Genomic DNA, 12,902 nt, shown 5'->3' on the forward strand with positions numbered 1-12,902 from the left:
AGGAAAACAAATATTCAAAGCATTTCTTTAAATGAAAATAATATAAGAATTTTTACTACATAGAATAAGATAGCAATTCTCCCTTTGGCAACCTTCCTTGATAAATTGAAATAAGTAAGTCAATCCTATAAGAATTCTACATGGATAACATTTAATAAATTAATCTCCCATTCAATATTATTTGAACTTTTGAAAAGATTTTTATTAAATCATGTCAAATGAAAAAAACTTGAAACTGATAAACGAGAATAAATTGATCTAAAAAAGAAAGAAACACCCCGTAAATAATGCATAGAATACAGACCCTTGGACATTGCAGAGGTGGGATAATGTGCCTTATAGAAGGAAACATCCCCTGTCGATCGTCGTGAGCTCTATATCAATTTGACCAGGTAGGCGGAATCTTACGTAGAAAGGAAGTTGACAAATAGATGAAATCAGCTCGTTTGTCATACACTACAGTTGATTTGCTAGCTGACCCGTAACGTCTTTAGTTAGCAACATGTCCAAATATGAAACATATGTATCAAACTCTGTGGTGTTTTAATTCAACTTCACTGGGATATAGAGTTGACATATTCAAGGATGGCAGTAAGTCCGAGTAACTCTTGTATGAAACATATGAAGATAACGAACAGTATTCAAGATCAAAAGTCTATAAAACAATACAAAACTGGAGCAGGGCAAACAAGGACCTCCAAAACATCAGAGGTGGGATATGGCGCCATGGAGGAGAGAGCATTCCCTGCCGACCGGTCACACCCGCCGTATGCTCCCTGTCATGACCGGGAGACAATGGAAAAACCGTCGTCAATTCAGTTTATAAATAATGGACTAACAATTGGTATGAAAGACGCCAGTCAAGATTTGACTCAATGATAAATTATATTTGCTGACACGATCATTGTATCGATCATAGACCTTGCAAAATGACTTTAAACGAGACTGCTGATATTCTTGTTTCATCAACTTGTTTGTCAATAATTTACCTCGTTCTTGATTAATTATGTCGTCGTTATATCTGAATGTCAAGACGTGAGTCACAGCAGCTAGGTGTGTTCTTCTTGTGTTGAAGTTTTTGAATTAATTCTGCTTCAATGGTCGGTCAATAAAAAAAACACTAAGCGCCCACCGAAATTTGTCTTGAGGAACTGGTCTCCAAAGACTATTTATATATATAAAATGTAGATGATGAAATAAGACATCATTTTAATATCAACCCCAGAGTTCCTTATTGAGGAATCTAAGCAAATTTATTGATAACCAATTACAAGTTAAGGATTTTTAAAAAATATATTTATAAGTAGCAGATGTCTATGATTCATTTAATTAACATTTAGTATTACTGTTCGTAGAGTATTTAAGGAAAATGTTGAAGGAAATCATGTCGTTTGCAGGTACCGGTACCACAAAAGTAATTGTGATATTAAAATCTGAATTCATTATTACATCTGGATCTTAAAATTTTAATTAAATAAAAACGAACTTTTTATACACGTGTACTCCTTAAAAATACACGTTTTTTATGGTAGACATGTTTATCCGACTGAAAGCCCACGGTCTGTAACAAACAATGCCTACATTAATTAAATAGTATAATCTGTAATTAAAGCATGGTTAATTGTGATTTCCTTTGCCTCCCGTCAAACACTTCCTCTTAAAAAAAAACACCCGATAATAAAAGCTATTCCAGTTATAATGCGCTATTAACTTTTGCATCTTTTTCATCAGGAATAACTTTTAGTTTAACTACAACAGTATGAAACAAATGTACAGTGATTGATCAAATTCTATATGTCAATGTCTGTCGTGACACGGGGCCTCAGTTTAACGTCTCATCCGAAGGACCCGCAACTTTCAACTCAAAGTGCTGAGCGCATTGCGAAGGAACAGTTGCTACCCATCAATTAACGACTTAGGTCAGCGCGGCCGAGATTCGAACTCACGACCTCCTGATTATGAAGCAAGTGCGCGCTGCAGACTAAGCTACCATGAACGACCGTCAGTTCGATTCATGGCCGTAACTGACCTAATTCGATAAAAACAAGAGGCCCAAGGGCCTTAAATCGCTCTTCAGATAAATTACTGTAAACGTATTACATTTGGCTGTGTATTCTTTTTAGCGCCTTTGGCGGAGAGAAACTCACGCTAAATTCAGGTACACGCTAAATGTCTTGACCATATATACATAAATAGGAACATTAGAAATTGCGCTAAATCAAATTAAATATTACTTTTCATAGAGTATTTAAGGAAAATGTTGAAGTAAAACATGTCATTTGCAGGTACTAGAAACACAAAAGTAAATGTGATATCAAAATCTTAATTCATTATTAGATCCGGATCATAAAATTTTAATTTAAAAAAAGGAACTTTTTATACGTAAATGGACTCCTTAAAAATACACGTTTTATTGAATCGTAGTCTAGACATGTTTATCCGACTGAAAACAAGGTCTGTAACAAACAATGCCTACATTAATTAAATTGCATAATCTGTAATTAAAGCATGGTTACATGTAATCGTGATTTCCTTTGCTTCCCGTCAAACACTTCCGTCTTAAAAAACACCCGATGATAAAAGCTATTCCAGAAGATATCTATTGATCATTATAATGCGCTATTAACTTTTGCATCTAACATTTAATTTAACTACAACAGTATGAAACAAATGTACAGCGACTGATCAAATTCTATATGACCATTTTGACTGAAAACTGACCATGAAAACCCCATATTCGATCTTTGTGTCCGTCATCATATGTGATTGATTGTATGCTGTTTTACGTCCCATTCGAGAATTATTTACTCATTTAAAGACGTTACCATACACCGGTGAAGGACTTCAAATTTCTCAGCACTTGGGGCTGTTGAGCAGTGCCTCTTTAGATCGTGCCAACGTCTGTCGTGACACGGGGCCTCAGTTTAACGTCTCATCCGAAGGAACCCGCAACTTTCAATTCAAAGTGCTGAGCGCATTGCGAAGGAACAGTTGCTACCCATCAATCATCGACTTAGGTCAGCGCGCCCGAGATTAGAACTCACGACCTCCTGATTATGAAGCAAGTGCGCGCTGCCGACTGAGCTACCATGAACGACCGTCAGTTCGATTCATGGCCGTAACTGACCTAATTCGATAAAAACAAGAGGCCCAAGGACCTTGAAGCGCTCTTCAGATAAATTACTGAGTATATAAACTATCACTATCAATAATGCGCTCGATACTATGAAGTGAAAGTGGCGGGTCCTTCGGATGAGTCCTTAAAATTTGAAGCGTTGGCAAAATAAAGATCCCTCACTGTTCAATGGCCCCGAATGCCAAGTAAAGGTGTAAGTTTCAAGCCCTTCTGTACGAGTGAAAAATTCTCGAATGGGATGCTAACATATCGCCACTAACAACTATCTGAAACAACACGCACTTCTATTATAGTATCGGGTAATTTCATTTAGACTTGGGAAGTGTGTGTTGTTAATAATTGATTTTTTTTTTCTTTTTTTTCCGAGACCAGACATTTGCACCCACATATTGTATTGATTAGCGGACGATGCATCAATACACATCACCCTGGCTTACACCTTGGTAAGATTGCTCTGCAAGTCGTCAAGTGATGGTGCTCCTTGTTATCAGCCGTTCTCAGTGGGGATCCTAACATATCCCCACTAACAACTATCTGAAACAACACGCACTTCTATTAAAGTATTGGGTAATTTCATTTAGACTGATATATGAGTGTGTTCTTGACTAAATTATGAAAATAAAGGGTACATCCAGGTAAATGTCTCTACCCAATACTCACTTAAAGTAAATAACAAAACATTTTTTTTTTCCCATATAATTATTTGTGTCAAGACATGAAATTGAAATACAAAGGGTGTTATTTAACAACATTAATTGATTATATAAAATATAATTGAGTGATCAGGTGATCTTTTGAACAACCAGTAGGTATTAAACATAAGCGTGTGAGGTTGACCACATCATATTCTTTAATTTGTCGGCTTGAAGGCTGGACTAAGTGAGGAAAATTCTCCATGTGTTTTGTAAAATCCTTCAATTTCGTCTGTGTCTGCTGATAGGTTGGCAATATTGCTTGCTAATGTGCTAGCATCTGTCAAGGTTTTCGTCCTGCTGTAATAATAAGCTGACCGTTCACTCGACCATCCGACATGCTTCATGAGTTCCTGGGGAGATGTCGCAGTGCCTGAGATCGCCATGGTTACAGCAAAACCTCCTCGTAGACTGTGTGGGGTTTCTCCTTCATAAATACCCAAAGATACCAGGTAAAACCGAAGCCGTTCATAAATTGCCGAGTAACCCAGCTGTTGATCCAGTACTCGCCCTGATTCTGATACGGGCCTAAAGAGATATCCTAGACTCAGATCCACGTTATTCTGTTTGGACCAGGCATAGTAGTTCTCAAGACCTAAGACAGGACAGATTGACTTATCTTGGGACCTTTTTATGACAAAGGTGTTTGACTTTCCATCTCCACGTAATGTCTTCCCGTAGGTGTGATCGAAAACAAATCCGGAGTTATCCTGCAATTTTTTTAACTTCCTGCGATAAAATATTGCAAACATCGCTGATCCTATCCCCGGCAAAGAACTAAATTTTGAATATCGCTTGATCTCTAATCAAGACAAACTTTTCCCTTAAAGAAAGGTCAGGGCGAGCAAATTCTCTATCAATAAACAGGGTCATTTTCTTTATCTTTCCTAAAAATATCGGTTTGGCTTGTTTAGGTAACACATGGGACTTTGCCTGTTCTTCTTTACAGAATTTTACATAGTTTTTTACTTCCGGGGACAAGCAGGGATTCCCTGACTTAGTATGAACATCCCATGATCGAGTTTTTCCATGTACATACAATATCTTAGATATCTGTTGAACCATATTATGAATAGTTCCTGTTGCGAGCCTAGTAGGACATGTGCATTCAAATAAACCTAATTTACCCAAGTGTGGACACGAGATCCCGTGTATCTTCGTCTTCCCGAATCTATCACTCCATACCATAAATCGGCACACGTCTTGTGGCGTCATACTTGTTAAATCCGGAGAGGTTGGTAACTGCGATAAGAAAAGTCGTACCCTTCTTTCCAAGTTTTTTCATCTTCTTTGTGGCCTTTTTATTGTCCTCGTTCTTTTCAAGCTGGCTTAATCTCTTGTCAATAGCAGGAAGGTCAACTTCATTATCTTCCATCTACAAAATAAGAGTCCGTAATTTTATTATAATTTCAGCTAAAATTCACTCTACATGCTTGAAGTTCCCATTTTAGTCCCAGTTTATCGGAAGTAAACCCTTTTTTGGATGGAATAAGCAATACAGTTTTATCGCCTTGTTTACCTAACGTGAAAAGATTTACACAGTGAGCACTCAAAAGTGGCCACCAAATTGGTCGCGGGTACATTATTGGCACAATAATTGTACACTCTTTTACTTTTTGTTCTTTAAGGAGACACAGTACGGGGAATATGAGGTGAAATGGAGGAAACACGTAGGGACGCTTCTCACTTGACAGATCTTGTGCAAATACATTAACACCCGCTGATTGTGGAGTAGGGTTTTGAGTGAAATGTCTCAGTGGAACTCCAAAGTTGGATATCATTACATTCGTATCTGCCCCTGCGAGGTGAAATTCATAATTTCAGGAACTTTTATGAATCGTTCATGAACATTCATGATGTGTTCATGACTGGTTCATGACTGGTTCATAAAGATGGTTCATGAACTTTATTCATGAATATATTCATAAAATGTAGTTCATGAACAAATGATGAATATATATGAATATTGGTAATTTTCATTTTAAAGACAGAAAAAATGTAGAGTTCAAGGTATTATGAATGTTCATGAATTTTCATGAAGACTAAAATAATTGACAAAAATGATTGACAGAAAACACTCAATACTCTCATATTACAACTTTTGCATGCAGATGCAATTGTTGAACAAGCCCCTGGTATAATTCATAGTTAATAACATTCTTTCACCATCTGAAAAAATAAATCATGAAATCTCTAAACATTTCGTGTTTTTATTTGATTTTAATTAAACAAACAGTGCATCACCATTGACAGCATTTTTTTTTCAAATTCATTACTTGTGTTTCTTCATAATTTAAATTAAACAGTTATATTCATCATAATGTGCTTTAATTAATGTCTTTTTTCATCACACAACTTTGTTCGACCGAATTTTCTCTAACATCAAACTTTAAACAAGTTGTTGGAAAATGAAACATTCTGGAAAATGAACTTTGTGAGCTGCGTAAAAAACGTTTTATATATTTATTAACAACTAAAAAATTATATCACTTGTCTGTACTGTACCGTATTATTCCTGGATCGAAACGCTATATACATTTCAATTTTGGTGCAGTTAAAATGTCAAAAGATTGAAAAGTTTCCCTTGCTTCGTGCGTAAATGATAGAGCACAGACTGCATGGTTGTAAAGTATCTATGACATAATCCACATTCGTATTTTGTAGTTTTAATTCTCCTATGTGTCTTCACAGCTCAGAATATTCTGTCTGAGGGCGAGAGATTGTTATTACCATATCATAGGGGGCCTCCATACTTGCTATACGAAACTAAAAGTCAATACATGTATAATTTATGACGTAAAAAATTCGAATTCTTCATTGATAAAACTTATTTTAATATAAAAAAAATTGTATTTTCAGTGAAAAATTATTCAGATAGTGTTTGTAATTTTTTTAAACAGAAATCTTGGAAATTCGAAACTAACGTATTTCTTAGCTCTACCGTACATTTTTGAATAGGCGCAAACTTGAAAACGCGCGAGACGTTGGAAGTGGGAATTTGTAGAGTGGAAGAATCAGTATTTGTGATCTATTATTTGCATAATCACAGTGCCGTTTTCGTATTGCATAATTTTATTTCGATCGGGTTCAATATTCTGTTTATACTAATTATGGTAGCCATGCGGTTTGCTTGGCGTTTTGGCTGTTAAGTTTGGTGATGTTGGCCTCCCTAAGGAGTAAGTTTTATATTGTTTTACTTGAATTTATATCTAACTTGATCATCTGTATCTAACAGTATTATGCAATATATTTTATCATGTTTAAATTCTGCAACTACAATGTTTTGTAAAACCGCGCATTTCCAGCATGCGATAGGCATAGGCCAGTTCAGCTCACATGTTAAAGTTACGCATTTAGTTTTGTATGATTGCTTATGATTTTGATATTTTATCAAATTCTTATTATGCTTTTGTAATTTGTAGTTTTTCACCCTCTCACAAGGTGTGTCCAATAAACAGTACAGTCACTGATCTTTGTCAACTTTTTAAGAAAATAACAGAATATGAAGAAGAAAGACTATATATAGGATCGATCTACTTCATAACTGGTGAGTGACAAAAAATGGAGGCAATCACTGAGTCAGAAATCTGTCTGTAAATGTTACTGTCTATTTGTAAAATAACAACTAATTAAAATGATTAAAGCACATTATGATAAATTAATATGTCTCTTTTTTAATGCAATTTTTGTCTAACTTTGCTTTGAGTTTGGATCCAACCATATAACACATTAATTATAGACTGAGACTCAAAACATTCATAGGCCTGATTGATCTACATAATGGCGGTCCAAGAAAATAGGCTTAAATTCCACTCAGAATGTTTTAATTTGGAAGTGTCTCTGATGCAAAATTAAATGAAACTAAAATGCAAGAAAATACAAAAAAGTCTTATGTTTTACAATCATAAGTACTTTCAGAAAATCTTTCTTTTTGAAGGAAAAAGAGAAGCAGTTCACAAATGTTGATGAGCAGAAGACAAGAAACTCGGGCTGCACAAAAATCTGAGCTCTTGAAAAAGAAAGAAAAAAAGAAATGAAAATATGAATGATATTCAATCAAAGGATCCAAATGATGAAATTCTGGAAATTCCACATGGAGAGACAATAAGGATTTTTGAATTGACCATCTCTGCTCAAACTGCTTGAAAGCACTGAAAACTGTTACCCTGGTGCTGAACAAACTTTTCTCCTAGACTGGAATTAAAAACTGTTTAATTTCTGGCATTAAAACACAATTTGAAACATGCTGAGGATAAGGATCCCCCTCTCCTTTTGACCAAGTAAGGTTAAACATTCTGCAAAGAGTTGCATTTGAATTGAAATTTTTTATACTTTTACCAGGAATGAACTACATTTCTCATTTACTATGGTTTAATGTGTCAGAATTGTCTATTTTAAGTTTTTTAACAAAGATTTTGTTGCCATGGTTGGAAAACAAACAACATTTCTGTGACATCTTTCAAGATGCTGTATTATAAATCATCTACTGTTACTTTTTTAGCATGACTTCATGCATTTTCATGAATAAACATGAATAATAATATTGCATTTTTTGTTTACAAATAAGCAAGAATATTCATGAATACTAATGGTTCATGAATTTTATTCATTCATGAACATTCCTGAAAAAATTCATCAAATTATTCATGAATAGTTCATGAAGATGCAATGAACTTATTATTGGACATTCTTGAAATGATGAATCTTCATGAATATGACTCTTCATGAATTATTCATGAAAAAAAATATTCATGAATATTCATCAATTTTCTTTCATGAATAAAAATTCATGATTTGAAAATGTCCAATAATAAGTTCATAGGATCTTCATGAACATTTCATGAATAAAATTCATGAAAAATTCAAGGAAATTCATGAATTATTCATGATCGTCTTGCAGGGGTGTCGCCATCAAATCTACTGTATGTGGTCCAAACATAGTCTCAACCCTCTGTCATGTTTGGGGATGTAGCATGCAATCTGTGTAAGAAATAGTTCTAGATGGAGCGTCTGCAGTATTTTCTGCTGAGGGCACGTAGTGTAATCTCAAGTCAATATTCAGTTTCCAAACTGTCTGGAATATATTTTTCATTATATCAGCCAAATGCCGGTCCCGTGACCTTTGATTTTCCCAAGCATGCAAGACTGCGGTATTGTCAACATGGATGTCTAATCTGTGGTCTTTGATTTTCATCGCTAAGGACTTAAGGGCAATGTCGACAGCTGATGCTTCCTTAAGATGAATCGGTCTTTCATCCTCGCTTGACCAATAGTCTCCAAAAGACAAACCCTTGTCTTGGCCTGACATAAGGGAGATTCCATAGCGGAAAGAGGATGCGTCCGTTGACAATGACATTTGAAGATGTTTCTCTTGTCTCCAAGGCGCGAAGCCTTCCCAGTCGTCCAAAAACCTCCAGTGTTCGATCTCTTGTCGCAGCTCACGAGAAATGATTGTTTGTTTACTATTCTTCATACACAGTGATATCGCGAAATTCATTTCCCTTGTATATAATTTGGCACCTGGTGTAACGATTGCCATTGATATACATTTCCCGGCGAATCGTTGAGGTGTTTTAACATCAACTTCATTTGTTTGCAAGATACTCTCTCGTATTCTGATGAATGCTTCCTTTTTATCCAATGGAAGTAAATAGGCCTGTTTAGTAGAGTCAACTAGAAAAACTAAGTATCGGACTACTGTAGTTGGGATAAGCTGGCACTTTTTGATAGCTAGTGTATATCCTAAGGCTGTTAATTCGGTCACAATAAGTTTCACCATTTGTAACGGACAAGCTTGTTGTTGAATTTCTGATTGAACATATTGCTGACACACTGCAAGCCTGTCATCAATGTACTGAACCATATGAATACCTTTCTCTCGAAGATATGATGTGATTTGCATCCCAATCATTTGATATATGTAGGGAGAGGCTTTCCAACCAAATGGTAGAGTTGTGTATGTGAAGACCCATCCCCCAAACTGAATTCCAAAGTACGTTTCTGATTCTCTGGTGAGTTTAATATGATCGTATCTGGATTTTTCATCGCAACACATCATGTAAGCATGTTCCCCAACAAGTCTATGAACGTCTTTAAGTGTATCTAATGTGAAGGGTAAATCCTTAGTCCACAAGTTCAAAAAGCGCTCGTCATGACAGAGTCGTGGCTTATTTGGCTCCACTGTCAACGGCATGATAATCTGAGGGAGACAGCTTGTTCCCACCCTTCCCCATAATCTCAATGAACCATTCACTAGTCTCTCACTTATTTCTTCACTAATAAAATGAACAAAGTTTCTGCAAGTTTTAGAATTTTGAAAATACTGTTTTGGTGGGAGTCTATTATCATATGATTGCCCCTTGAAGTTTCCCTTGAAAGGACGCAGGAAGGACCTAACATCAATGCCATTATTGACCCAATTTTGAATTGTAGTTGACATTTTGTCCGAGTTTCTTTGAGTTATACGCAACCATTCACCTTTGTGTTCGTGACTTTCACCCGAAATGAATCGATCAGGATTTCTTACAGACAAATGCAGTAAATCGCTGTAAGAATCCGTAAATACTTGTCCCTCTACATGGATTGTTGGCTTGGAACCGTATTCTCCCAATGTCGTCCAAGTAGGATGCTCTCTCTTACGTAAAATAATTTTCTCTGGGTTAAATTCGTCACTTTTCTCCCAGTCAGGAACGTAAATGTTAAATTCCTGCAAACATGAGATATTTATTATTACTAATAATTATACCTCTGATTTGAGCATCATCTACTAGGATAACATGGGAAAACATGATCCCAAACCATCAATCCACGTGAGAGTACTTACTAGGGCTTCAGTGTCCCCGGATATCAGGTATTGGGATAACAAATACCAATAACACTCATTTCATTTGATATTTAATTAATTCTACTTTCAGACTGAAAACACACTACATGTACATGTATTCAAATCATTGACAAGTGATAATTAATATCATATTTTACTTGAAGAAATTACCAATAAATGTACATTTCAAGTGTGAGAAATTAATTGAAATTGACTAGATCAGTTCTTTAAAATTTTCAGATGTCATTGAGAATTCATTTTCCCTCTCGCAGCCTTCATTTTCGTACAGTCTCGGACATAGTGGTCATTTGCCCCGCAGAATAGACAGCCGGTCCTCGGTTGCCGATATGGAGCGCGCTGGTATCGGCGGTACCCATACTGAGAACCCACTCCGTGCGAACCAGGTACAAAATTGTAGTGTGGTGGAATATATCCCATGTAGTTTGGTTGACCATGTAGATTCAATAGTGGAGATTGAGTTTGAGTTGGAGTCTTCTCCGTTTCTGAAGGTTTCGTTTCGGGTTTTGATTTGATAGCTTTAGACAGCGCTTTATCTACTATATCAGACGCTTTGCCTCCAAGGACACTCAGACAAAAGTTTGGGACATCAATTTTGTCTTGATTTAAATTAGCCTGTCGGGAAAGCTCATCAAACACGGAGGCCTCATCATGGCCCTTCCGCCTAGTTATTCTGGCGAGCTCATCCAAAGTAACAAGGAGAAGAGGGATACTAGGGCTGCTTTGAAGTGCCAAACTCCTCACCTTTTCTTTCACATTCTCTATTTCTTTGTCCTCTTCATTTTTCTGACTTTTCTCAAGTTCCTGTAGTCTCTTCTCAACGCTCGATGCCGACTTTCCTTTCTTGGGAGGTGGCTCTTCCGGCTCACTCTCCTGTACACAAATAATTGTGAAAACCAATCATAATGAAATTTTTTTTTTTTTCTTAATTTATTTATTTATTTTTTTTTTATTTATTTATTTATTTTTTAATTTATCTACACAAGTATAATTAATGGAATAATGAATATTGATTAAGACATCCCGTAGTTATGATGCTAGTAATAATTACACTAATTATCATTACAGTCTAACTGTATACCTTGTTCTCGGCGGCTAATTCTTGGCCAGCTGGTTGGCCGAACTCATTCGCCCTTAAGATAACTAGATGAAGAAGCGTCCTTAAATTCTCGTCTGACATCTCTCTACCTGCCATCTGCAGGCAGTCTTTTCTGACTCTCCGGTCAACTCCCTGAAGGCGTTAATCACTTCCTCTTTGTCCATGTCTTCAAGCGGCGTGTTAATTTTGTACCGCGCAAACTGCTTCACCGGCTGTTCTAGCCCTCGCAGCTCTTTGATGACGGGGAACAAGTCTTTCCCCCGCAGAGAGTGTCTCCGCTTTAAGACAGTCGGAGGAGGCATCTAGTAATGAGAAAATACATGAAATTGATAACCCCATTTAACTTAATATGCTAGACGTTCATCTTAATATCATCTGATCATGTTATATCTATAAATCTTTATATCATGATTCGGCCTCTCGCATCATTACTTAATAGTTATAATTCATATAAACAATACACTGTATATTTATATTTATTCTTAATAACTTTCGTATATTAAAGATTTTATTCAATAGTCGTGGATAGCCCGGACCCTTCACTGGCATTGAAGTTTCAAGCAGCTTAACTTCATAAACTGGTACCTCCTGATATATCATTAATTAGCTTATAGACCAACTCTATATTTGATTAACATCATCATTTAGCGGATTTTCAAACTTTCATGTGATTCACACGCCCAAGTGGCTTTTAACTTTCTACATTTCATTCAACAATATGTTTTAAGCAGCAGGAAAAAATTGTAAAGCCCTCACCCAGCAGGCATTTCAACGTTGATTCAACGTTGAATCAACGTTGCACTTCAACGTTGAATCAACGTTGAATTTTGGTTGCATATGAAAGTTGAGTCAACGTTGAGATATAACGTTGTTTCAACGTCAATTTTCAACGTTGAATAAACGTTGAAAATGGGTTGAATTTTTGGTTGATTTATGGTTGATTTTTGGTTGCAAATGAAAGTTGAGGCAACGTTGAAGCTTCAACGTTGTTTCAACGTCAAAAATCAACATTGAACAAAAGTGAACATTGGTTGAAATTAGGTTGAGATTTGGTTGAAATTCTTCGGTTGTGCAGATGTTGATATTTGGTTGAAATCACGTTGAAGTCATATAACATTTTGCTTTGAAAACAAA

General features: G+C 36.0%; 1 long non-coding RNA gene and 1 pseudogene across 1 annotated transcript; one reads left to right on the forward strand and one right to left on the reverse strand.

Moving 5' to 3' along the window:
* Positions 1-3,974: 3,974 nt before the first annotated feature.
* Positions 3,975-12,198, reverse strand: LOC134281218 (uncharacterized; annotated as a pseudogene).
* On the forward strand, positions 6,761-8,034 carry LOC134281217 (uncharacterized). The gene is made up of 3 exons (XR_009995036.1): positions 6,761-7,004; positions 7,251-7,375; positions 7,766-8,034. It is a non-coding gene; the product is annotated as an uncharacterized LOC134281217 (long non-coding RNA).
* Positions 12,199-12,902: the final 704 nt, after the last annotated feature.

This window comes from Saccostrea cucullata, unplaced genomic scaffold (assembly GCF_032062105.1).
Source record: "Saccostrea cucullata isolate Sc308-1 unplaced genomic scaffold, CSIRO_AGI_Scuc_v1 ctg11185, whole genome shotgun sequence".
Lineage (NCBI taxonomy): Eukaryota > Metazoa > Mollusca > Bivalvia > Ostreida > Ostreidae > Saccostrea > Saccostrea cuccullata.